Source organism: Crocodylus siamensis, chromosome 4 (genome assembly GCF_052110815.1).
Source record: "Crocodylus siamensis isolate JL-2025a chromosome 4, ASM5211081v1, whole genome shotgun sequence".
Classification (NCBI taxonomy): domain Eukaryota; kingdom Metazoa; phylum Chordata; order Crocodylia; family Crocodylidae; genus Crocodylus; species Crocodylus siamensis.
In genome coordinates this window covers 123,153,945-123,181,850 of record NC_143398.1, presented here as the reverse complement: position 1 = coordinate 123,181,850, position 27,906 = coordinate 123,153,945, and the positions used below count along the sequence as shown (strand labels likewise).

General features: G+C 44.4%; 1 protein-coding gene across 15 annotated transcripts in view; it reads right to left on the bottom strand.

Moving 5' to 3' along the window:
- ST8SIA1 (ST8 alpha-N-acetyl-neuraminide alpha-2,8-sialyltransferase 1) overlaps positions 1 to 27,906 on the bottom strand; it is a 325,545-nt gene that overhangs the window by 278,456 nt on the left and 19,183 nt on the right. The window contains exon 1 of one of the 15 annotated variants that reach the window (XM_090043626.1): positions 1,029 to 1,124. The exons of the other annotated variants lie outside the window; for them this stretch is intronic. The gene's annotated coding sequence lies outside the window, so the exon portion shown is untranslated. Of the gene's footprint in view, positions 1 to 1,028; positions 1,125 to 27,906 lie in introns of those variants that run through there. 15 annotated transcript variants of the gene reach the window in all.

Sequence of the window (27,906 nt, the reverse complement as noted above, 5' to 3'; positions counted from 1 at the left end):
CCTCACATTGATTCCCCAGACCTGAGGCAACTTTAAGAATTTCAGTGTATAATCAGAGAACATAAATCTGGCTACCCAGAGCAGGAGTTTAAATAGAATGGAAGACAATAATATAAACTAATAATATAGATGTATCTTTCTCAATCTTCCAAAATAATCCTGATTTCACAGGCCTCTCACATATTCTCTAAGGGCCCTTAAATAGTCCCTAATCACAATCCAGGCTTCATAGGATGAGGAGACAGTAACAACCCCTTGTCTTACCATATCATATATTTATAACATACGGTTACAGAGCATCATACTGGTTTTTGTCCTTACTTTGTAATCCATTGGGATAAAAATAATTACTGATATCCTGAAGCATCTCAGAAGGACAGTACATCTCAGAAGGACTGATCTAATCTAAATAGGTTCCTACACTGCACTCCTCATAGTTGTATCCAAGCACCTTTCAGTATTGCATGAATTCTGTTACCCATAGCAACAAAATAGCTTTCCTGTGAATAACCCTGAATTATGTATTAAGCCCCTTTGGATCTGAATTCCTAGGGTAAAAGCAGTATATTCACCTTTACCTCCTTCATCTAACTCAGTGACCTTCATATATGGGAGACCTATTTGTCACTAATTACACCAATTAGTACATGCTGCGCCTCCTAACTAGCCTCACTGAGATGCTTGCCCAGTTCTGTGAAATGGCTTTTCTGTGGCTATTGGAAATACAACTGTGTATTGCAGAGAATGCATTTTTTAGATTTTCATTCCCCCTAGCTTTCCTTGTATTAAGATATGAATTTTAGAGTTCTTAGTCCTATTTATGCTAAAACACCTAGAGATAGGACTTGGTGCAGCACAGATACTAAAATGTGAATTGCTGCTGTTTAGATGGCTGCCTGGTAAACTACATTAATGCAGAACATGCTACCTTGCTAAGGCAGTATCATCATGGAGCATTATGAAACACTAAATAAAAACCTAACCTGAAGTGTTTGACATAAACAGACATACACATCACAGGGAACTACCTTTGCCTGGAGGATCCCTGAAGTCCATCATTTAATTAGTTGGCATGCTCTAATTTGAACAGACCATCTGTAACCTAAAAGACAACTGAATTAAACACTGCAATAGGGACTTTTAAAGGAGCCAAGATGCATCCATAAATCAATATCCCCACCACCTACAATTTCAAGCAAAATGGTAAATTCTGAACCCAAGGACAGGTAGAGTCTCCCCACTAGTGGAATTCATATGGTTCTTCCATACACGTGGAAAAAAGGATAGGATCAGGGTGTCTGCTCAAGGGCTAGGCAGCAATTTCACAGTCTGGAGTCTCAGATCAACAGCATCTCTGCATACAACAGGGCTAGCTAGTAAATGTACTGCTGCTCGTGTCTCATCTTTTGTCTGTCTCACACAGGGCATTCACCAGGAGGACAGGAAGCTGCTTGGACTGGTTGGGCTGTTTTAAAGACCCTGACTGCACTGGAAGAACACCCCATGCACGCGCTCTTGCTCTGGGTGCCAAAGCTCAAAAACAAGGCAATGTAGCTACCTTAGAGCATGCTGTGCACTCCTTGGAGATGCTCCATCTTGGATATGCTTATCAGTATGCATTCAGTGGCAACCTAAGGCTGTGCTTTCAGAAGCAGCACAGAGGCTATGTAGAGAAACCCTTGGTCTGCACAGTAGCCCTTTACCTGGGGAGTTAGGCCTGTGAAGGAAGATTCTTCTTCATCCCCATCCATCCTCTCCCTCACATCTTGTCCAGTGACTCAGGGAGGAGACGATTGAGCAAGTCCTGTCTTCCTCTAGCCCACATTCAGATTATGGATTTGAGTTCACCCCTTACTGAGATGACCCTATCTGCTGCTTCAGGATGGATGGTGGATACTGTTGACAATGGCTTGAAATGTATCAGTTTTGGGGGAAGTTTTGCAAGCTACTTTCACCTGCTTTGGAAGAAACCAACTCCTTTTTATCATTCAAAATCTATAGTGTCCAGAAGATCCAGAAGCTGTGGACTCTCCATGACTGGAGATGCTCAAGGAGAGGTTGGGCAGCCACTGGTCAGGGAGGATCTAGATGTAGCTATGTCTGTATTCCATGCTTCTGGGCTTTGCTGATCGCCAGGAGGGAATTTCTGCTGCTACGTGTCAAGGTTTTTAAAGATTTCTTCAGAGACATTGGGTGTTGGCTGCAGCCAAGCGTGGGTATTAGGACTGGGGTGTATCAAGGGTCTGGCTGGATTTAAACCCAGAGGTTCCTGGTTAACAGGTTTTTCCCTTCTGCTCAGGGTCAGAACAACCACCATATTAGGGTCAATAGTGAAATATTTGCATAAGGGGTTACATCACACACAACATATTTGCATAAAACATTTCATATAATAACGACCAATACTAGTCAGCTTACAACACTCTCCCAATACAATAATAGAGGCACAGGGTTACACCAGGGATCCCACCAACACAGAGGAGGGAAAAGAATGGAATGCAACTGTGGCACACAGCTGTGCCCAATGAAGAAATGACAACACAGCGGGGAACCCCATCCCCCTATAGTGCACCCATCACTCCACTCAGGCTACTCAGCTGGCAGGGCCCTAACCCAGGGATTTCCTCCTGGCAAGCCAGAGCCCTGGACTCCTATCTTTGCTCCAGGGTAAATGATCCCCCTCCTGTCAGGGCCTTCCCCTCTGTCGCCCACAGCATGGTGGGCCCTCCGCCCCTGTGGGGAACCCTTGCCCAGGGGGCACTCACAACTTCCTGCAGCCTGACAGGGCTTGACTCATCTCTAAGGGGGTGAGGAGTCTCCTCCCTCTGAGAGGAGCTCCCAGCTGCCTCATGCGGACCTCCCGGCCTGTTAGCCTGCTCTCTGCCCTGTGTACTGATGGCGCTATATCCTGCCTCATGCAGGGTCAGAGACTCACACTGCCTTGTGCAGCTGCCACGGTCTCATCAGCTCCTGAATCCTCTGTGCACCATTCTGTGCACCAGGCTCTCCAGTTCTGTGCACCGGTCCATGGCCCGAGGGCTTCTTCCCCTGCCCCATGCAGGGTTGGAGACCTGTGCCACCTCGTGCAGCTGCTAGGGTCCAGTCCGCTCCTGGACTCTCCATGCACAAACCTGTGCACCATCATCGTGGCTCTCTGTGGTGGGGCTATGATGCAGCTGCTTGCTGCTCCTGTCCAGCGAAGACATCTTCTGGGAGCTTCTGAGGCAACTGCTCTGCTTCACTGCTCAGCTACACCAGCCCTTCATCAGTCCTCTTCATTGTCCCTCATCAAAGCCACCTATGTGCTGGGCATGCTGGTTTTTTATTCCTTTTGGAGGCTCTGCCCCCCAGATTGAGAATGGACCAATCAGGAAGCTTGAGGTGTTAGCACCCTTTTGAGGTCCTCTTTCTCACCTTACCCCTGGGTCAGGGTGGGGCTGCCTTCTTCCTGCCATTCCCCAATTGGTGGAAAAGAGAAACTGCCTCCACCAATGGGAACCCAAGCCCTTTGGGCTCAAGTTAACAACCCAGGCTGTCAGCGAGCCTGACAGCCAGCCTGCCACAAAGTCTTGCCTAAAACTTAGAGTAACTAGCTCAGAAGAAGTCAAGACTATTACATCCTGTATCAATATCAACCCCCAGAGCAAGCTAAAGGTACATCAGAGAATCATTCAAACCGTAGGGAATGTAGTAAGATAGAGCCAAGGCTTGTGACTTAACTACTTGGCAACATTCAATCAGAGAATGAAAAAACAGGGCAACAAATGTTAGTGTTTTATCTGCCTTGATGCCAACCATATGGCCATTTTTTTCTCCCCTTGCTCTCAAGTAGGACAAGTATCAGAGGCAGCCAGAGTTGACTGAACGTGACTCCATACATTTTAGGGCTTGACTCATCTCTAAGGGGGTGAGGAGTCTCCTCCCTCTGAGAGGAGCTCCCAGCTGCCTCATGCGGACCTCCCGGCCTGTTAGCCTGCTCTCTGCCCTGTGTACTGATGGCGCTATATCCTGCCTCATGCAGGGTCAGAGACTCACACTGCCTTGTGCAGCTGCCACGGTCTCATCAGCTCCTGAATCCTCTGTGCACCATTCTGTGCACCAGGCTCTCCAGTTCTGTGCACCGGTCCATGGCCTGAGGGCTTCTTCCCCTGCCCCATGCAGGGTTGGAGACCTGTGCCACCTCGTGCAGCTGCTAGGGTCCTGTCCGCTCAGCTGGTCATTTAATTATTACCTCCTCTAATCATTTTACCCAAGTGATCTGTTTCTTACTTGCCAAAGTTATTGATTATTCCAAAACTGATCTATTGTTGATTCCATGATTAATTGATTTGCCACATTAACGCACACTATTCCTAATCCTGATCTTTCTTTACCTGCCCCAAAGTATCAGTTCAGTGCTTCTCAAGGTTATCTGTTCTCGCCCTCTATTTCCTGATCTCCCATCTCCTCCACTATTGCCCCCTCTGTCTTGACCCACACTACCTCTCCTTGCTGTTGGTGCCATCTTCTTTCTTACACAAAAGCTTTGGCTAGCAATAGGTGTATCACAGTTCCTGTTTCACCAATTCTACCCAGCTCCCTCTCTATAGCCCTCTCAACTCATGAGACAGTGTGCTCTTTCTTTATCTTTCCCTCTTCTGTCTAGAATGTTCATTCCCACTTCACAAAGCTTTCATCAATCATTCCTTTCATCTAGGAGTGCTAAAAAAAAATAATCCAGTTACTGGGTTTACAACCAAATGAAAATGCATGTGGAAAATGGATACTTTACTTGAAAGAAGCCAGAGAAAGAGAGAAAGTAGTAAACAAGATAGTTTATATGGGATATGACTTTGGTGAGGAAGAAGCAAGATTTTGTTCATTTAGGTTAGGAGTCCATGTGGACAGATGTAACAGTTGTATCTACAGTATATCAAATGATACTTATATAAGCTAGGGACCTACTGAACTTGTGACTTCATGGTTTTCATAGAAACTGTGATTTTGGGCAGGCCCTGTGAAAACGTGTGGGGTCTGCTCCCTGAAAAAAATAACTTACCAAAAATAAAATCTGGCTCCCTTTGGAGCACAATGCATAATAATGGTGGATTAAGTACCTGTAGGTGCTTTTACATGTGCTCTCAGGGTGGTGGGGGGGTGGTGCTACGTTTCCTGTATCAGTGTACCTGTGCTAAAAATGGCAGTGGGGGTGCTTGAACTAAAGCTCATTCAACAAGCTTTAGTTCAAGTGGCCCTGCCACCATTCTTAAGTGCAGGGAAGATGATACATAAGACACAAAAGGCTGCTGGAGCATGACAACTGCTACACTCCAGCAGACTCAATTAATTGAGCCTGCTCCAACACACTGGAATTCTGGCAGGTTGGAGCAGCCTTGGCATTTGTGTATATGTGCCCTGTAATTAATTACAGGTACAACTTAATGTGCTGTAATTGGTGCTACTGTGTAGTAGCACAAGCACACCCTTTTCCATAACATTAATGTGCACAGTAGACAAATACTACTGTGCATTAGTGAATTAGCACAGTTTTTGCTGGCCATGCCAATGCACAGTAGAATCAGTCTACTGGGCCTTTAGTGTCTTGTGTAGACATGCTCTGCGTGGATCTAAGATACCCAGACTTCAGTGAAGCATTTTCTACAATGCCATGTGGAAAATTAAAAATCCAACTAGAAAATGTGGGGATTAGTGCAAGAGCTGTGGAGTAGGAAATGAACGAATAAAAGAAGCCTCAGACTGGAGGGCATTTACTAGTGCAGTTTTTCAAGGACTTGGCTTAGGACCAATTTTATTGCATATGGTAACCAATCTCCATGGAACAAAAGCTATGAGTGTGCTTTTGAACAGTAGCTCATTGGATGACCATAGTCTTCCAATGCAATAAAGCAAATAAAATCTATGATCTATCAGACAAGAATAAGTGGGTATAAAATGAGCAGGAATACATTTAGGCTGGAAATTAGGCGAAGATTTCTACTCAGAGTAGGCAGAGTTCTGGAACAATTGTCCAATGGGAATAGTGGAGACAAGAAACATAACTAGCTTTAAAGAGTTTCATTAGTTGATCGCACATTCCTTCTAGTCAAATGTGTTTGTGTGTTGGGGAATAGAGCCCCAACCCCTTATCAAATCCTCTAGGTAAAAAGAGATGGCAATATGTCAAGGGTACGCAAACAGTGGCAGGTGTGCCAGACAGTGACATGCGGAGGCATTTTGCTTGGCACGCACACCTCAAGGAAGGGGCCAGGGCTGCGCTGCCACAAGAATCAGACCCCTCATAGCTCTCTGTCAGAGCCAAAAGTTAAAAGGTGCTGATGACACCAAGTTAAAAGAGACAAGCACCAACATGCAGGTAGACAGCTCTTAAAGTAAGTGTGCATGTCCAAACACGTGCCACACACGGCCAGTTTGTGATTAATAAGGTATTCAAATTGACAGTGTGCGTATGCCCAGTCATGCACCAGCAGATAGCCATGACATGATCAACTAGACTATTCCACTGAAGGCATCGTATGATTGGCCATTTCAAAGGTATTTAAGCCAACACACTTTCCGCCCAGACAGAGACCCACGGAGATCCGCTGAGGCCAGAGACCCACTGAGACCAGCTCAGGAAAATCAGATAACAGAGCCCTGCTCTGAGTTGCCTTGAGCTAGTTCACAGGCTGGCCACCTGTGAACCCTGTCTCTCTGCCACTGCTGTTCCCGGCATACCCCGTCCCTGCATGCTCGTGATTTCATGACCAGTCGACTCCTTTCCATCAGCTGTCGTTCCGCTCCGTTATACTCTGATTACTCCGTTCTGTTCTGTTCTATTTTGTTTTACTTTATTAGTTCAGTTAGTTGTTGTTTTCAACTTAGGGTTCAATCAATCTAAACAACTAAAAGTTTACAGCTGAAACCTACGCTCCCTACAAGTGTAAGTAATAAAACTATGTTGCAACCACTACACATCAGTGCCGTTTCTGTCCCACTAGCCCTCGCCTGTTCGACCAAGCTTGTCATCTAGCACTGGCCCTCAGGACTGCTGACCACCACACTCTCCTATCATCCACCCCTGACATGCCAACATCTTATAAGTCAAGGTTGCAGCTGTTTTGGGCACTCTACCCAAATACTGTGCTTCCCCTGCAATACGTTATGACTGAAATCTAATTGCTGTGACATTTCCAGACAGCATACATTTCCAATATCACAATCAGTAAACACAAGATATATAGAGAGAATTAAAAAATGTTATTTTAAAAGAGTCAGTAATTCATAACTATATTACAGGCATACCTCGTTTTATTGCGTTTCGCTTTATTGCACTTCACAGATATTGCGTTTTTTACAAATTGAAGGTTTGTGGCAACCCTGCATCGAGAAAGTCTATTGGCGCCATTTTTCCATCAGCGCCATTTTTCCAACAGCATTTGCTCACATCGTGTCTCTGTGTCACATTTTGGTAATTCTCGCAATATTTCAAACTTTTTCATTATTATTATATTTGTTATGGTGATCTGTGATCTTTGATGTTACTATTATAATTGTTTTGCGGCACCACGAACCGCGCCCATATAAGATGGCGAACTTAATCGATAAATGTTGTGTCTGTTCTGACTACTCCACCAACCGGCCGTTCCCCCGTCTCTCTCCTCGGGCCTCCCTATTCCCTGAGACACAACAATATTGAAATTAGGCCAATTAATAACCCTACAATGGCCTCTAAGTGTTCAAGCGAAAGGAAGAGTCACACGTCTCTCACTTTAAATCAAAAGCTAGAAATGATTAAGCTTAGTGAGGAAGGCATGTCAAAAGCCGAGATAGGCCGAAAGCTAGGCCTCTTGCGCCAAACAGTTAGCCAAGTTGTGAATACAAAGGAAAAGTTCTTGAAGGAAATTAAAAGTGCTACTCCAGTGAACACACGAATGATAAGAAAGCGAAACAGCCTTATTGCTGATATGGAGAAAGTTTTAGTGGTCTGGATAGAAGATCAAACCAGCCACAACATTCCCTTAAGCCAAAGCCTAATCCACAGCAAGGAATTCTATGAAGGCTGAGAGAGGCAAGGAAGCTGCAGAAGAAAAGTTTGAAGCTAGCAGAGGTTGGTTCATGAGGTTTAAGGAAAGAAGCCATATTCATAACGTAAAAGTGCAAGGTGAAGCAGCAAGTGCTGATGTAGAAGCTGCAGCAAGTTATCCAGAAGATCTAGCTAAGATAATTGATGAAGGTGACTACACTAAACAACAGATTTTCAATTGTAGATGAAACAGCCTTATATTGGAAGAAAATGCCATCTAGGACTTTCATAGCTAGAGAGAAGTCAATGCCTGGCTTCAAAGCTTCAAAGGACAGGCTGACTCTCTTGTTAGGGGCTAATGCAGCTGGTGACTTTAAGCTGAAGCCAATGCTCATTTACCATTCCGAAAATCCTAGGGCCCTTAAGAATTATGCTAAATCTACTCTGCCTGTGCTCTATAAATGGAACAACAAAGCCTGGATGACAGCACATCTGTTTACAGCATGGTTTACTGAATATTTTAAGCCCACTGTTGAGACCTACTGCTCAGAAAAAAAGATTCCTTTCAAAACATTCCTGCTCATTGACAATGCACCTGGTCACCCAAGAGCTCTGATGGAGATGTACAACAAGATTAATGTTGTTTTCATGCCTGCTAACACAACATCCATTCTGCAGCCCATGGATCAAGGAATAATTTCCACTTTCAAGTCTTATTATTTAAGAAATACATTTCGTAAGGCTATAGCTGCCATAGATAGTGATTCCTCTGATGGATCTGGGCAAAGTAAATTGAAAACCTTCTGGAAAGGATTCACCATTCTAGATGCCATTAAGAACATTCGTGATTCATGGGAGGAGGTCAAAATATCAACATTAACAGGAGTTTGGAAGAAGTTGATTCCAACCCTCATGGATGACTTTGAGGGGTTTAAGACTTCAGTGGAGGAAGTAACTGCAGATGTGGTGGAAATAGCAAGAGAACTAGAATTAGAAGTGGAGCCTGAAGATGTGACTGAATTGCTGCAATCTCATGATAAAACTTTAATGGATGAGGAGTCGCTTCTTATGGATGAGCAAAGAAAGTGGTTTCTTGAGATGGAATCTACTCCTGATGAAGATGCTGCAAACATTGTTGAAATGACAACCAAGGAATTAGAATATTACATAAACTTGGTTGATGAAGCAGCGGCAGGGTTTGAGAGGATTGACTCCAATTTTGAAATAAGTTCTACTGTGGGTAAAATGCTATCAAACAGCATCGCATGCTACAGAGAAATCTTTCATGAAAGGAAGAGTCAATCGATGCGGCAAACTTCATTGTTATCTTATTTTAAGAAATTGCCACAGCCACCCCAACCTTCAGCAACCACCACCCTGATCAGTCAGCAGCCATCAACATCGAGGCAAGACCCTCCACCAGCAAAAAGATTACGACTCGCTGAAGGCTCAGATGATGGTTAGCATTTTTTAGCAATAAAGTATTTTTTAATTAAGGTATGTACATTGTTTTTTTAGACATAATGCTATTGCACACTTAATAGACTACAGTATAGTGTAAACATAACTTTTATATGCACTGGGAAACCAAAAATTCTTGTGACTAGTTTTATTGTGATATTCGCTTTATTCCGGTGGTCTGGAACTGAACCCGCAATATCTCCAAGGTATGCCTGTATTTCAATCTTCTAAAAAGCACATCTCCATCAGTGCTCTAATTGCCTAGTCAAATCCCTACTGAGCCAGTGAGTACTTGACCACTCACAGAAGTGCTGTCTGTGCCCCAACGGACTGATCAAAAAAAGGAAAAAAATACCCGCACCTAGAATCTAATTTCTAATAACAATTTTAAAAGAAAATTAAAAATTCATTTTTGAACTTTCACAACTTTTTCATGAAAATTAAAATGGATTTCAATTTAAGAGAAAAGAAATATTGATTCTCAGTTCTATAGAGTAGTTATGCTTTCTTTTCCTACTTTAGAAATACCCAACATATTTTCTTTAAAATCAAAGACTTTGCTTTTAAATCAGAAACTTAAACTATTTCAATAGAAAATAATAATAACAATAATATCAATAAATTTAAAAAACCTGAATAATAACATTTAAGAAGGTTTGTTTTTTCTACTTCTGAACAATGCAACATTCAATTTATTACTATTATGGGCATAAAGGTTTACTAATAAGGCTACTAGGACTATGTGGGAGAAAGAAAAGTTAAAGTAGCATACACCTTTAAAAAAATCTCTGATCTATTTCCAGATAATGAATTATCAGAAAGAGAAGCAAAATAAGTTAAGTAAATTTTGTCTTACTGTTTTGTTTACATATCTTTTACAATATGGACATTATTTTGTAATGTATTCCAAGAAAAATTAAGACAATATACTGCATGTATGTGGTCCAATGCCTCCCACCAGCATGAATGCATACTGTTAATTCCATGGCAGGAAACAGATGTGACAAGGATTAGAAAGTGCTCAGCTTGTTCACTAGAAACTGAGTAAAACTATTTAAATTGTTAATATGCTCTGGTGCCTGGCTGCAATTAGTTCCCAGCAGTAGTGCATTCTGGAAGATTTCTCAAGGTCACCAGTACATTTTGAAGCAAAAAAGTTGAACATTTTCAAGCTTGTTTTCATTTACTTTGGAACTGAAACTGTTCAAAATGAAATGATTAAACTATAATAATTTATTGAATTTGTTGAAAGACAGTCTTAACCAGTTATTAAACCATTTTAAAACATCTGCAGACTGTATGGGCCATTTAATGTAGAAACCAAAGAGCTGTACAGGCTTTTTATTGTCTTTTTTAAATTTCTATAGTAAGCCAAGGCAGAGTATTTAAGCAAAAAGCCACAAAGGACACATGCAGGAAGTCTATAATGGAAACATCTCTAAGGCTGAATTATGAAGCCAACAGTCAGGTGGAATCTGCCACTGTCTAAGGCTTTTTGGGCAATGGGCTGAGCTATGGCTTCAACTGGAAGTATGTGAAAGGCACAGCTTTAGTCCTGTCACAGGGCAGACAGACCTTACCACTAGAGAGCCAGCACCACTTCCATTATCAGTCACCTAAGCATAGGCATAAAAAATAAGGGTGATTCCATTGACTTCAGTGGAAAACACTGGCTTTACACCAAAAGGAGCAAGAGCAGAATTCATAAGCAAGTCATGAAACTTAACTTACAGCATTTTACCTTCAAGCTAGTCTGTTTTTTCCAGAGAAAAAACAAAATATGCACACAATAGAAACAAAAACAACTGCAAACTTAGACACACACCTCTCTGGCTGTGTATTTAGCAAGTTCACATATGAACACTTTCACTTACAGCGGTTGGTTTGATAAGTGAAGCACAACTTATATTCTCAAAAACAGTTGATTTTATTTGGGCCATTTGGTAAGGAACGTCTGACAAAAGTGTACTGTCTGATTCGGATACAGCGATTGCTGAAAAAAATGGCTTGAGAATATTCAGGGAGTTCTGCAGCTAAACCCAGAAGACATCCTCATCAAGTACAGTGTTCCTTACACTTCTGGCTACTTTAAGATTCTCAGTTATTACTGTTTCTTGAAGAGCTTCTTTGTTTTTTAGTAAACTTTCAAATGAGATCACCACTCCACTCCATTTAGTTTTACTACAGAGTTTGTGTGTCACTTTTTTATTCTTTGCATTCTTTTCTTCCTGCTGCTTCTTAAAGACTGCAGCTACAATATGAGTGGTTTTTACATATTTTATAATTTCTTTTGCTCTTCTACAGATCTTCTACAGTGTCCAACTTCATGATGACCTTACGAAGCAAGTTTAGCCCATGGGATGCACATCCTACTGTAGTAGTATGTGGATATTTATCCATGATGATCTCCCATGCTGCTTTTATGTTACTTGCATTGTCAGCCAGCAAAGCAAACACTTTACCACTCCAAAACTTCTGTAGGACTTCACATATTTTACTACTGATATTCTCTGCAGTATGCCTGTTCTCTCCTGTTTCAATGCTTCTGTAAAAAAATGATTGAGGTGTTATCACAAAGTTTATGATTCCTTCTCCCCGCACATTTGTCCATCCATCTGTAAGTATTCCAAGACACAGTGCTTCGTTGCTTTTTCCTTGCACAGATTGCATTACACATTCATATTATGACTCTAAAAGAGGCTTGCTCAAAGAATGTGTGTTGGGCAAACGGTATAATGGTCCTAGTAATTTAAAAGCTTCCTGCCAGCATGCATTTTCAGTTACTGACAATGGCATCTTAGAAGAATATGTTGCTCTTGCAAGAGTTTGGTCAACTTTTTCCTGATCTTCAGGTGTCATCTTGTCTACAAATGAAGCTATTGAGAGTCTTTTGTATACAGTTAGTTGCAATACTTGGTTACTTAAGGATGCTGATTGGGCAACCCACCATGCTGAGTGTTATAACAAAATGCATATATTTTTTTCTGAATTTTTCTGTTTTTTTTCCGGGCCTTCACATCTCTAAGAAAGGGAACTGAAAACAAAAACAGAAACCATCATCATACCACTCTACAAATCCACAGTATGCCCACATCTTGAATACAGGCATACCTCGTTTTATTGCGCTTCGCTTTATTGAGCTTTGCAGATATTGCGTTTTTTTACAAATTGAAGGTTTATGGCAACCCTGCCTCGAGCAAGTCTATTGGCGCCATTTTTCCAACAGCATTTGCTCACTTCGCATTTTTTAGCAATAAAGTATTTTTTAATTAAGGTATGTACACTCTTTTTTTAGACATAATGCACTTAATAGACTACAGTACAGTGTAAACATAACTTTTATATGCACTGGGAAACCAAAAAATTCGTGTGACTCGCTTTATTGCGATATTTGCTTTATTGCAGTGGTCTGGAACTGAACCCGCAATATCTCTGAGGTACGCCTGTACTGTGTGTAGTTCTGGTCTCTGCATCTCAAAAAGGATATAGTAGAATCACAATTCTATAATCACCAAGCATGAGCAAGTTGATTCCTCTTTGATTACTATAGTTTTAACTAGCCAGTGTCCATCTTGCCAAATTCACACAGAATCTTAGTTTTTTAACTGGGGAAGTAGCCTTGCTCCAGGTTTAATTCTACATCTGGTTGAACTTTCCCAGTTTTTCCACACTAAATCGCAGACTCATTTGTCATCCTTCAGGGAGCCAAGTTTTTATACTCCTGTTGTAGAGGAGTTCCACAAGTCACTTTCTACATTATAGTGCTGTAGCTCTGAGGGTGAGTACTGGAACTTCACTTTCCTCCTCTGCTTTTTTAAGCAGGTTCTTCATAATGCATACTCCACATTCTGCCAATCCATTGCAGATATTTGGGACTGGATATCTAATGACAAACATCATGCAACTGGGCAAAGTCTTGAAATTCCCTATTCCTGAACTGCAGTCCAACAATAGTAATTACAGTTCTTGGAATTTCATGGACTGCAAAGGCAGATTTAATATGCCTGACAACTGTTGCTGCTGTAGTATCTTGAAGCATTACTACTTCTGGTAAATTAGTGTGGTAGCCCAGTATTAACTATAGAGACCATATGCCTTGATTTGGCCAGGACAGTCCTGGATTTCATAGGCCATCCTGGCATCCCAGCTGATTAGCTAAAATTGAAGCAAAAGTCCCACCTAAACGTGCCTGGTCTGGCTCTGGCTAAGCAATGGCTGGAGGTTGTGGGGGCAGGTTCGGCTGAGCACTGCTTCTCTTGCCTGGAGTGGTAACTGGACAGAGCAGGCCAGGCCAGGCTGGGGAAGAAGACTATAGCCAGGGCTCAGGCACCTGTGTGGGGTGAGCTGGGATGGCTGCCTACTGCTGAGGCACAGGCTGCATGTGGTAGCCCAGAGCAAGCTGCTGGCAGCAGTGAGGAGAAGGCTTGCAGAGCCCAGGGATGCTCCCACCTGGGTCCAGCATCTGCGCATGGGGGATGGAGCCTGGTAGTGGGCCTCTGCTGTCCTGTCCCACCCTACCCTGCCATCAGAGATCTGGGACAGTAAGGTGCACCTAGGAACCGCAGGGTCATGGGACAGTGTATGTGTGGTGGGGGATCTTGGGCACACCACAGCTCCTGCCCTCCCTGGATGCTGAGAAGCCTCTGCCAGCCCCACCTGGGCTCAGCTACCCCCTGCACCCTGGCTCAGAGCTGTGTCTGTGCAGAGCTGCCTGTGGAGCAGGCAGGTGGGCACCTCCCAGCCTTTCCCATCCCTGTGCAATACATCCCAGGGCAGCTCCAGCCCTGTCAGCTCCGGGCTATGCACAACCTGTTCCTTCCCAGGAAGACATTCTGTGGCTCAGGGGCCACCTGTAGTGGGCTCAAGTCCAGGATGGGCCACTAGGGCCAAGTCCTGGGCAGGTCCCTCAACGGCAATCAAATCAAAGCTGAGTTGCTAGCTTCCCACCCCTGAGCCCCAAGCAGTGGCAGTAGGCAGTGGGCACATGCTTCCATGATTGGGACTACAAACAGCCCAGGACAGCTGTGCCGCAGCGGGCTGCATTGGGCTCAGTCTCTCCGGAGCTCCCACCCAGCTTTGATCAAAAGATGTTTCTGGCTCTGCTTTTCAATTTGTTCGTTCTCAGATGTCCTTCATATATTCATTCCAAAATTTTCTCTTTCATCACTTATAGGAATTACAACCTGTGTACCCTCTAAGAGTACACCTGAGATCACTGAGAGTTCATTTTTATACTGAGAATTTGCAGGCAGGAAATGGTGACATTTTTCCCCTTTTACTTATTGCTTGTATCACCATTTGCAATGTTTCATCTTTAGGTCTTTCCATCACCAATTCATTCCAAATGTTTGGAGATACATTGTATGATGCTTTAATCATATCCACATGTATGATTACAGTTTGTTCTGGATCATCGGGTTGTGGACTGTTTGACAGAGAGTATGCTTTTGAAAGCATGTCTGCCATCACTAAGTGCATCCAGGTTGGAACTCCAGTGTCATATCACATTTCTACAATTTTAAAAGTAGTCACTGCATCCCTGGTAGTGCATCTCCAAGTCCTTTTTTTGAATACATTAATCCGTGGTTTGTGATCTGTTTCTACAGTAAGTCATGGAATCTTCTACATCCATAAGCCAGGCCAAGGGTCTCTTTTTCAAGTTGTGCATATAATTTTTCTGCAGCTGTCATAACCCTAAATGCATATGAGACTAGTAACCAATCAAACCCATGATTTTGTAATAGTACTGCTCCCAACCACTCTTGTAAGGGCATCTGTGGAAAGTTTGATGTTTTTTAATGGGCCAAAGAATTGTAGCACTGGAGCTGATGTCAGTTTATGTTTTAGATCTTAAATTCACTTTCATGTTCTGGCATCCGGGCCCATTCCATATCCCTGTGGAGAAAATGCCTTAAGTGAGCTCTGCAAGCCGTGTAGTTGGGAATAAACTTTCTCACATAAGTCAATATTTTTAGCAATCTTAGAATTCTGTTTTTGTCTTTAGGTTTTGCATGTTCGGTATTGCCGAAACCTTTGAGTTGTCCAGTAATATTCCCTTTGAGGTCAGTTGCTGGCTCCAGATATATCACGTGTCCAAAACTGACATTTGTTTAGATTATTAGCTCTTTCAATATCCAGTATTTTTCTCAGTTGTTCTTCATGTTCAATGGCACTACTGCCCCGTACTATTATGTCATTAATAGAGACCTTCAAACCTGCCAGTTCCTCTAGGATGTGGCTCATTGTGTAGTAAAGTACTTCTGAGGGCTAAGCACATCCCCAAAGGTAGTCTTAGGAAGCAGAATCTTCCAAATGGGGTTTTGAAAGTGCGGATCTTAGAGCTCTCAGTGTCCAAAGGGATCTGCCAAAATTCTAATGATGCATCTAATTTGCTGAATAGCTTTTTTTAGTCTTTTGCTTAAGGTATGTGGGACTTGTTGTATGGCATGTATCACTGGTTATGCATCTTTTCTTAACCAGTGTACGGAATGCCTGCTGGTTTTAGCCTTGTGCTAAAGCACCCTCATGCCCCAGCCAGCCCCTTTGCAGCATGTTGAGCCGGGAGAAGCAGCCCCAAGATGGCAGGCTGATCCTTAGGACATCCTACTACAGCCTGCAGGCTGTATCTTTGACACCCATGCTCCAAAACATCCACTCCTGCCACTGTCAGAGACAGGTTACTGGGCTTGATGGGCCATTCAGCTGACCCTGTATGGCATTTCTTATGTTCACTATCAGGAAAATATTTTATCCAGATTTGTTTTGCTTCTCTTTTCTTCTTCAGCTCCCTTCCACTGTGCAATTCCTCAATTTAAAGGGAAAAGAATAAAAGCATGCAACAAATTAAGATGTAGATTGTTATATTCACTGTGCCAAATGAAGCATTCAAAGAACCTGAGTCTGGCCCCAAAATTATGGCACTAGCATAAAACTCTTCATTTTTAAAACAATACATTTCAGATATGTTTGCCTTTTTTAACACTTAAGTGCATTTTCAAGCTTTTCACTGAAGCTATGGGGGGTAGAACACTGCCATTTTAGAAGATGAAAGCAAAGAAAGTCACGTATTCACAACCCTAGGAACTGGGCAAATATCAAGAGAACTGCAAAAATAAGCATGATAATCGTCTCCAAGTAAGGAGTGGTAGGTAACCAAAGGTGCCAAGGATAGCTACCATGAACAGAGCAGTACTGGCTGTTGTGCTTCTGGTGGCAGCAGCATGCCAGCTGCAGTGGCAACAATTTTTGCACCCTCCCCACCACCCTGTTACACTAGGTATGTAGTTGCACTGCTTGCAGAGCAAGCCCAAGAATGAATAGTGAATGAATTCAGCCACTACCCATACTGGGGGATACCAGTTGATGGCCTTCCACAAGATAGGGGATCTCCATTTAGAGGGGTGGGTCTCTGTTATATCTTTATATTTTAGTTCACTTTTAAGTTGTTTTGGTCCTCTTGTCACTGTCCTGCTTTTAAGTTATTCTTGTTCTTATTGCAAGCCACCCTGAGTCTTTGTTGGCAAGGGCAGCATATATGGTCAATAAAAAAATGAATAAATAACTATTAACCATACTGTCAATTCAGGTCCCAATATACCAAACCTCAGCATGCTTCATAACTGAATCTGAACAGAATCTAGGCATTGCCCCTGGCATAGAGTATCTAAGTATGCTCTGAAAGCAGCAGCTAAAGTCTTCATTCCAACTGCCTCTCCCCTAGGCCTAATGCACACTCTTCAGAGTCCCCAGTTGCTTAAATGCAACCTTTTCCTGGGTCTTATCACTGAGAAGTGGGGAGGGGAGCTTTGAACAGGTTGGGAGAGCTTTCTGGACAATTAGCCCTCACTCTGCTGCTGTTACTGCAACTGTAATCTGAGCAAGGCCAATAAGGGGAGTTAAGAGATTGTCAGTCTCCTCTCTCCCTTCCCCTTACAGGCACCTGAGTATGAGTCATGACAATATGGCAATTCAGGAAGTTTTTGAATAGTGCTGGGGACAACTTCCAGGTGCAAGTTTTGAGAAGGCCAGCTAGTATCTTGACCTGCTTCTTATAAACAGGGAAAAATTGATGGGGAATGTAGTAATAGATAGCAACTTGGTCAGCAGTAACCTTAAGATGATTGAGTTCAGGATTCTAAGGAAAGGAAGGAAGGACAGCAGTAGAGTAAGGACTCTGGACTTCAGAAAAGCAGACTTCAACTCACTAAAGCAAACTGATGAGCAGGATCCCCTGGGAAGTCAGACTGAGGGGGAGAGGAGTCCAGCAGGGTACAGGAACAAATCATCCTGATGCGCAGGATGGCAAATATGGCAAAATACCAGCTTGGCTTAGCAGGGAACTCTTCAGTAAACTAAACCACAAAAAGGTGGCTGATAAGTAGTGGAAACATGGACAAACTACAAGGTAGGAGTATAAAAGAATTGCCCAGGTATGCAGGGAAGAAATCAAGAAGGCCAAAGCACAACTGGAGTAGGAGCTATCAAGGGATGTGAAGGATAACAAGAAGGGTTTCCATAAGTATGTCAGCAACAAGAGGAAAATCAGGGTAGGTATGAGTCCCTTAATGAATGGGGGAGACAACCTAGTGACAGATGATGAGATGGCTAAAGTATTTGATGCCTTTTTTACTTTAGTCTTCACAGGCAAGGTCAGCTACCAGACAACTGCACCTGGCAGCACAGGTTGGGGAGGTGAGCAAGTGACAATGATGAAAGAACAGACTAGGGACTATTTAGGAATCTGGATGTGTATAAGCCCATGGGGCCAGAAGCAATGCACCCAAGGCGGCTGAGGAAGTTAGCCAATGAGATAGTAGAGCTGCTGGCCACTATATTTGAACTCATGGTGATAAGAGATCCCAAATGATTAGAAAAGGGCAAATACAGTGCCCATCTTAAGAAAGGAAAGAAGGAAGATTCAGGGAACTATAAACTAGTCATCCTTATCTGGAAAAATCATGGAGCAGGTCCTCAAGAATTTCATTTCTAAGCACTTGAAAGAGAAGAAGGTGATTTGGAACAGTCAGCGTGGATTCACACATCGTGCTTGACCAACCTGATTGCTTTCTATGACAAGATAACTGACTCTGTGGATGCGGGGGGAGAAGTGAATATACTTTGACTTTAGCAAGGCTTTCTACATGGTCTCCCACAACTTTCTTGCAAGCAAGCCAAGGAAGTATGGGTTGGATGAAAAGACTGTAAGATGGATAGAAAGCTGGCTGGATCATTGGGCTCAAAGGGTAGTAATCCATGGCTCAATATCTAGCTGGCAGTCTTATCAAGTGGAGTGCCCAAGGGGTTGGTCCTGGTACTGGTTTTGTTCCATATCTTCATCAGTGATCTGGAGAATGGGATGGAGTGTACTCTCAGCAAGTTTGCAGATGACACCATGAACAGTAGATACACTGGAGACTAGGACTAGGATAGAGGCCTAGACAAATTAGAGGATTGAACAAAAAGAAATCTCATGAGGTTTAATAAGGACAAGGGCAAAGTCCTGCACTTAGAATGGAACAATCCCATGTACCAGGTACAGACTGGGGACTGGGTGGCTAAGCAGCAGTTCTGCAGAAAAGGATCTGGGGTTACAGTCAGCTGAATACAAGTCAACAGTGTGCTCTTATTGTAAAAAAGACTAACAGCATACTGGGCTAATTGCATTAGTAGGAGAGTTACCAGCAGATCAAAGGAAGTGATTCTTCCCCTCTATTTGGCACTGGTACGGCCACATCTGGAGTACTGTGTCCAGTTTTGGGGCCCCCACTATAGAAAGGAAGTGGACAAATTGGAAAGAGTCCAGAGCGGGCAACAAAAATGGTTAGTGGGTTAGGGTACATGGCTTATGAGAAGAGGCTGAGGGAACTGGTCTTATGTAGCCTGGAGAAGAAAAGACTAAGGTGGGGTTTAATAACAATATTCAACTACCTGAAGGAGGGTTCCAAAGAGAAGGGAGCTAGACTACTCTAAGTGGTGGCGCATAAAAAAACAAGGAGCAATGATCTTAAGTTGCAGCAAGGGAAGCTTAAGTTACGTATTAGGAAAAAGTCTCACAAGGAAGGCAGTAAAGCATTGGAAGAGGTTGCCCAGAGGGGTTGTAGAATCTCCATCCTTGGAGTTTTATCAGATCTAGCTAGACAAAGCCTTGGCTGGGATGACATAGTTGGTGGGATGGTTCTGCTTTGAGCAGGAGGTTGGATTGGTGACCTCCTGAGGTCCCTTCCAAACCTAATTTTCTATGATACAACAATTCTATGAATATAGCCATAAGCAAGTAACAATATTTCCACCCTGCATTTCTAATTTGTCTCTCATTTGATAGCTTTCCCCACCCATACCCAGTTCTCTGAAGATCTGCAGCTTGATGCCATGCAGGTATTTAGCTATTTCATGGACAAAAGACCTTTTGTAGCTGTGGTTTTTTAAGCTAATAATAATGCCAAACTGTTCAAGGGATAAACCCATAACCTTTAAATATATGTTAATGATAGTACAAGGAACAATGCTACATTTTTATACATGCAAACACAATTGTATATTTAAAGATCCTTCAAAAGCAGATAGGTATTTTTGTGTAATGAATCTGGCAAAGGCAGGCATCTTATCTAGACTGTGTAGTTTCATAGTTTCATAGTGCTTAGGGTTGGAAGGGACCTAAATAGATCATCAGGTCCGACCTCCCGCCCCAGGCAGCAATGGTCATATCATCCCAGCCAAATCATATCACTCCAGCCAAATATCTGTCCAGACTCCTCGTGAAGATCCCCAAGGTAGGAGAGAGTACCACCTCCCTTGGGGGCCCAATCCAGAGCCTGGCAGCCCTATCTGTAAAGTAATGCCTCCTGATGTCTAGCCTGAACCTTCTCTCTAACAATTTGTGGCCGTTATTCCTAGTAACCCCAGGTGATGCCCGGGAGAACATAGCTTCCCCCAATTCCCGCTGGTCCCCCCTGGTGAGTTTGTAAACAGCCACCAGATCGCCTCTCAGCCTTTTCTTATGAAGGCTGAATAGGTTCAGGCCCTTTAGCCTCTCTTCATAGCACCTGCCTTGCTGCCCCTTGACCATGAGAGTGGCACTTCTCTGGACCCCCTCAATGCTAGACACATCCCTCTTGAGGTGCAGTGCCCAGAACTGGATGCAGTACTCCAACTGTGGCCTGACCAATGCCACATATAGGGGGAGGATCACCTTCCTGGACCTGCTTGTGTAGGAATATACAGACACTTGAATTCTGGAGAAAGCTTGGGATGAATCAGTAAAAATATTATCTTATCAATGACTTTAAAATGTGTTAGAAAACCCTAATATATTCCCATCACATCCACTTTTGGAACAGGAAAAAAAGGAAGCATGCAGAAGTTAAATGAGTTATTCGCAGTCACATGGGAAGTCTGTTTCCAAAGAGGAAATAATATCCTGAAAGACACTATTAGATATTGTGTCTCCCTTTTGCAGACCCGAGCCCAAGGGCAGCCGTGATAGCCCCTGATGGCTGTGAAGCTCCTGCCCAGCTCTGACTCTAATATTGCCCTCCCTCGATTGCTTGCCTACCATGTCTTGATCCTGTTAAATAGTGAATAAGGGAGGCTATCCATGGGCCTTAGAGAGAGCTCCAGTCCAAGTAAATCTTCAGCAGGGGTCCCCAACAGCCCATTAGTTTCAACTATGCCCTCAGGTTCAAAAGGCTCTCTCAGTCTTACTGTGCCTCTGCAAGGCATCTCTAGCCTTAAGGTCTAATTGCATGGCTCCATTCAACCCCTACACCTGCTCAGAAATAGTTTGAAATGTCAGTTACTGTAAAATGGGAGGCACTTGCCTTTTGGGCCCTGTCCCACATCTCGGGCAGGGTGCTTACCACTGAACCTAATTTCTTTGTTCTCTTATTTACTTCTCGATAGTCTATTACCATCCTCCATTTTCCACTAGCCTTCCACATGGGCCATAAAGGGGAGTTCCACTGGGAGATAGTGGGCTCCACCAGCCCAGCTTGCAATAGCCCCTGAAGCATTTCACTTACCCCCTGTTCAGCTTCAGGTTTCAAGGGTTAAGGGTGCACAAAACGTGGTTTCACTCCCTTCTCCATTTCAACTCAAACCCCCTTCCCAGTATTTCTAATGTCCCATTCTGATTGGACCCAAGGCCCAGTTTTTGGCATCAGGTCTACTTTTCCCACTGCCATTATTGTCTGGTGGGGGCCATCTATTACGCAATGGCTTAGGACATTGGCTTCCAATATCCAGAGCAGGTGGCAAGTAGCAGTCACCACCGTGGAGACCTCTCACTTTCCTAACTTCACTACTGCTTCAATTTCTCTTCCCCAGATTGCCCCTCCCCCTACTCCTTTTAGTACAACAGGGCGTTCCCCCCCCTTGGGGGGTTGCTTCCATTAGAAAATCATGACTTCAGCTCCTGTGTCCATGAGAAACCACCCGGCTACCTGGGCCCCCTTAATCTGAATTTGAGCAAATAAATATCCCCTTGAATCCCCAGGGACTTGTCCAATCAAGATTGAGGGAGGGGGCATCCCTCGTCTCCCCCCACCCCGGATCCCCCTATTCTAGGTCCAGGAGCAGGTTCTTTAACTCAGGATACAGCCCAGTATTGGGCCCCTCAGCAGGGCGAGCTGTAGGGACAGTCAGGGCTGTAGCCAGGGTAACAGCTGCAACCTCACAGTTGCTTTTACCCTTTTCCCCAACGTTCTTTTCCTTCCAAAGCCAGTATAACTCACCAGTGGGCTTTCCATCAATTTGTTCTAATGGAACACCCACCTTCCTAAGCTCGATCCAAAGCTGTCGGTGGAGAATTTTTCCATCTTTTGCGGAAATTCCTTTCACTATTATGACTTGCTTCAATGTTGGGTACTCCTTGGCCAAATTAACAACTTTTTTCAATCCCTGGATTATGTCCTTCAGTGGATAGTTCTGCCAAGTATCATATCGTTGCATCAGAAGACCATGCAGGATGCCTGTCCCCTTGTGAAGGGTGCTGGCCCAGGCAGTTTCGTCCACTATTACCTTTAACAGATCATTGTCTACCAAGTAATATTTCGCTGCTTCATTGAATGCATCTCCACTAAGTTGGCATATAGCTCCTCCCCAGTCTGCCCACTTAGGTTATCTTGCGTGTTGGTCCTGGGACATTTCCCACTGATCTAATGCTTTGGTTACAAAGGCCATCAATTGATGGGCATAATGCCCGATGACAGTGGGATCTATCCTCTCACGGGCTTGGATGGTCTTGTACCAATCTCCTGGAAAAACCTTAGCTAGCACTGCCTGTGCTTCCTGGGGGGGTGAAGGATTTATCTAATCCTTGGGATACTACCCTACTAGCCCACAGTCCCCAACTTTCCTTAGGATTTTTTGTACAAGCAGCTAGCTCAGTCTGGAGGTGGGTTAGCTTCCAAGGGACCACCTCCAACTCTTGTCTGGCAAGCCGACCATCTGCCTCTGATAGAGTCTAGATTTCACCACTGCACTTACCTCTGGCTTTTTCAGTGAAGTTGTCTCTACCACTATTCCCACAGAAGGAGGTGGGGCCGGCCGGTTGTTCTGAATTCCCGACCAGGCTAATCACCACCACCTCTTGCCCCTCCTCTGTCTTTGGATCCTCTACAAGCAACAAGACTCAGTAAGTTGGTTACCACTGTAACCTGAATACAAAGCCTACCAGCCCTCTGGCATGCACTCCCTCAAAACTCTCCCTGGGTTAAACACAAAGCAAGGCCACTTGCCTGGATCACAATCCCCTCTCTGACCCAGGCAACCTCCTCTGCTCAGCCAGCAGAGCTTCTTACCTAGTTTCAATCTGGGATAAAAACTGTACTAAAGATCATCCAGAAGCAAAGGGTAAAACCTGCTCCATTAATCAAAAGTGCTAATCTGCATAACTGGGCCATACGTTGCTATCTGTCTTAGACTGCAGATTCTTCAGGATGGGGAATACATCTCTGCATAATGCACAGTGTAAATTTATGGCACTGTAAACAACAATTTTTAATTGCCACCTAACTTTATATAGAACTCCCCACTGATTTAAACAGGGAATTCAGCCTGTGTTCGTTCATTCTAGATCACAGGTTTTGCCTAGTTTCAGCCACATAATTTCCACGAAAGCATTTGATATACTGGATGAGATAGACTACCTTCTGATATAAACTAGTGTAGGATCCATGGATTCTGTTGGTTTCCTTGTGGTGTTAATTGTGGTTACAGTGATGTGTTGACAGGTTCTGTATTTACAAAGTTGTGTTCCAGTTGGTGTCTGTTGATCAGCAAGGAGTTTGCTTCTAATGATGAATTGGGCATGGTTAAAGGAGCTGTTTGAAAGTCTGGGAAGGGAAGGGGAAGAGAGGAAAGTGATTAGAAATATTTCTCTCAAGGTGTGATCCTTGTTAAGTAAAGAACTGTTATGAAGAATCTTCACACAAGTACAGTCTAATTTCTTTGTGAAGCACAGTGTCAAATGATTTGCTTAAAACTAGGAATGAGATGCATTATGTCACTCCTGTCTAAGAAGCCATTTATCAAATCATGGAAGTGTTGATAAGATATAATCTTCCTTGAATTAAACCATGTTGTGTTCTGTTCCATTTTCTGTTTAACTCCATGCCCTCAAGTCCTTTTTTCCTTCAGTATCTGTTCCAAGATCTCGTATAACAATGAAATCACCTGGGTCACCTTACCCCTCCTTTTTTATATATACAGGCATTACATTTGTGATTTTCAGACAGAAAGTACCATCTCCAGATTGACAGATGCATGGAAGATCCAGGCTATAGAACAGAGGTTCTCAAAATGTGGTCTGCAGACCACCACTCCTCCACAAGCTCCATTCATCAGTGGCAGTAGTCCCTTGGAGCCAAGGATGATGATTGTCAGGCTTGATGGATCCTCAGGTAACTGAGGAGACTGATTCTGGATACACACATTCTTTGGCAATGCAGGCATGTTGTTGCATGGGGGAGTGAGATATGCAGCCCCAGATTGGTCTCCTTCTCCTTCCTCCGCCACCACCATTCTGCCTCTGTATCAAGTCATTGGGCCTCAAAGTGGTGCATGCCTTAGTGGACCAGGTAGCGCCACAGCAGACGGTCAGCAGCTTGCTCCTCCTGGCTATTGGTGTTGATGCATCTGTGCTTGAGGGTGACCTTGAGTGTGTCTTTGTACTATTTCCTTTGGCCGCCCTTTGAGTGGTGGCCAATGGAGAGCTGGGAAAAGAGAATCTGGTGAGAAAGGTGGTTCTTGGATATCCGGATACAGTGGTCCATTCATCGGAGCTGATTTCTCAAGAGCAAGGCTTTGATGCTGGTGGACGCAGCTTCATGGAAGACACTCACACTAATCTGGAGGTCCTCCCTTGATCCCCAGGATTCGATGCAAGCACTACTGGTGAAAGCTCTCAAGGTCTTAATGTGGCATCGGTAGACTGTCTAGGTTTCACTACAGTAGAGAAGGATGGTCAGCATATTAGCCTTGTAAACCAGGACCTTCATCAACTTCCAAAGGTCTCTATTTTCAAAGACATGTTGTCACAGCTTGAATAAGGCAGCACTGGTGCAGCTGACCCAGTGCTGGACTTCTTCATCAATGGTAGCCCATTAAGAGAGGTGGCTGCCAAGATACAGAAAGTGCTCTATGTATTCTAGAGCCTCCCATCTACATAGATAGTGCGAGGGATGTTCAGCTGGCCTGGGGAGGGTTGGTGGAGAACCTTCATCTGGGTAACATTCAAGGACAGGCCAAGTATCTTATATGAAGTGTTGATGAGATTTAAGGTTGTTTGCACATCCTGTGCAGAGTGAGCCATCACACAGCAATCATCTGCAAAATGAAGGTCATGGATGTCCTTGGTGGTGAGTTTTGTTTTTGCCCAGAAGCACCCAAGATTGAAAAGCTTCCCATCCAGTTGATACTGGATACTGACACCAGATGGTAGATCATCTCAGATGAAGTGAATGATGATCATCAGGTAGATGATGAACAGGGTGGGGGCTATCACGCAACCTTATTTGACCTCGGTCCAGATACGGAAGGCATCTGTTTCAGATCTTCCACTCAGGAAAGTGGCAGTCATATCAGCATCCAGGAGCCTCAGCATGGTGACAAACTTCAGAGGGCAGCCAAGGCATTGGAGGATGGTCCACAGAGCTTCATGATTTAAGGAATCAAATGCCTTGGTCAGGTCAATGAAGGCAAGAAACAGTTCTTGATTTGGTCCCAGCATTTTTCTTGGATCTGCCTGGCAATGAAAACCATGTCCACAGTGCCCCAGGATGGTCAGAAGCTGCACTGGGTTTCCAGAAGAATCTCCTTGGTGATGGGACAAAGGTGATTCAGGAGGATGTGAGCCAGGATCTTACCCACAATGGACAGGAGGGAAATCCCCCTGTAGTTCCCACCGTCAGATTTGTCCCCCTTCTTGTAGATGGTCACAATGTTTTCATTCTTGAGATCCCTGGGGATGTCCTCTTCATCCCAAAGGCAGATGATAAGCTGGTGGAGTCATGATGTGAGCCAGAAGCCGCCAGCATGGTAGACTTCTGCGGGTATACCATTTGGCCCACAGAATTTGTTGGTTTTCGTCTGTTGGATGGCCCACTTCAGCTCTCTGATGTTTGGTGGATAACCAAGGGAATCCAGCACAGGGCATTGTGGGGTGGTTTGGAGGGTCTCCTCTGATATGGTGGACTCCTGGTTAAGGAGGAGTTTGAAATGCTCCTTTCAATGCAGACAGATGGCATCATTGTCCTTGAGGAGCCAGGAGCCATCCTGTGATCAGAGTGGGTTTTGTCCAATGGAGCAGGGTCCACAGGTTGTCTTGGTATCCTGGAAAAAGTTACATATGTCATAGCCCTGGATCATGTACGCCTTGTCCACCCACCAGGTGTTCTTCATGTCACAGATGCATTGCTGGACCTCAGCCTTCAGCTGCTGGTACACTGCCATCTTTTGCCAAGTTCATGAATGGCTTTGCCAGGTGATGAAGGCTGCACACTTCTGCTTGAGGAGATTGTGGATCTGAGCATCACTGGCATCAAACCAGTCCTGGTTCTGTTGTGATGGAAACCCAATAGTCTAGGTGCAGGCATCTTGGACAGCAGATCTGAGTTGCTCCCAGTCTGCCTCGATTGAGATGTCATCAGCAGTAGACTTGCCCCAGTGCACTATACAATTGGGCTTGGAACTCCTCCCACTGTCCAGGGTCCTTCAGAGCTGTGACATTCAGCCATCTCCAGACGGCCTTCTGGGTCTTCCAGTGTCTTGGCACCAGCTGGATGTTCATCACTGAGTGCACAAGTCGGTGGTCTGTCCAGCAGTCTTCAGGTCCCTTCATGGCCCTCGTGACAAACACATCCCTCAGGTCTCTCCCTCAGACAATGATAAGTCCAAGAGATGCCAGTGCTCAGACATTGGATACCTCCACATGGTCTTAAGCCAGTCTTTCTGGCAGAAGATGGTGTTCGTCATGACCAGGCCATGTTGGGCATATTTGGTCAGGAGTAGCATACCACTGGCATTGGCCTTCTCTATGCCATTCTTGCCAATAGTTCCACTCCAGATTTCATCGTCACGTCCAACCCAGGCATTGAAGTTGCCCAGAAGAATGATCTTGTCATCCCTGGGGATGGAGGCAAGGGTGTTGTTGAGATCAGAGTAGAACTTTTCCTTGACTTTCTCATTGGAATCCAGAGTTGGAGCATATGTGCTGATGACAGTGACGCATTGGTTTTGGCTGAAGTGCAGGTGAAGAGTCATCAGCCTTTTATTGACACACTGTCGCTGGTAAGTTTTATAGGATTTTGGCCCCTTTTTGGATGGTGCCTTGCCCCCCCAGCAACATCAGGATGAAATCTGGATTCAGTGCCAGCTAGATGGTTCAGGTGCTCCTCCTACTCATCTGCCACGTTTTTGATGTTTGGTGTTGTTCTCTTGAGAGGCAGTTCCCTGTAGGTGACGCGAGAGGATCTCGACCCTGGGCTTTCTCCATGGGGCTCCAACCTCCCCTTTACCCCACCCTCATCACATCCACAGCTGGGAATGGACTCTGCTCTTCCGTAGGTCTTGCACTGGGGTGATCCCGCTTCATCCACTCCACCCCCTCCAAGGGTCGAATCTTCCTGACCGTCCCTCCTCCCAGGTCATCCTTAGCCTTCGGACTGAGGCCTGAGCAACATGCCCCGGTCTGGGATTAACTGTAACTTAGGATCAGAACTAAACTTAAGAAGTCAGTGTCCACTGACAGGCTCCTGGGATCTTGTCTCCCAGGTGCCCACAGTCTTACTGAGGACTTCACCCTCCTTTCCACGTAATGGGCATTCAGATGGATCAGCCGTCCGGTGCCTCTGCTCCTGAGCGTCCCGGGGGACTGTTTCCCCCAACAGAGCTCCCCAGAGTCCCTCCATTCCTGGGGCTTGGGCTCCTCATTCCATCTGCCGGGGTCC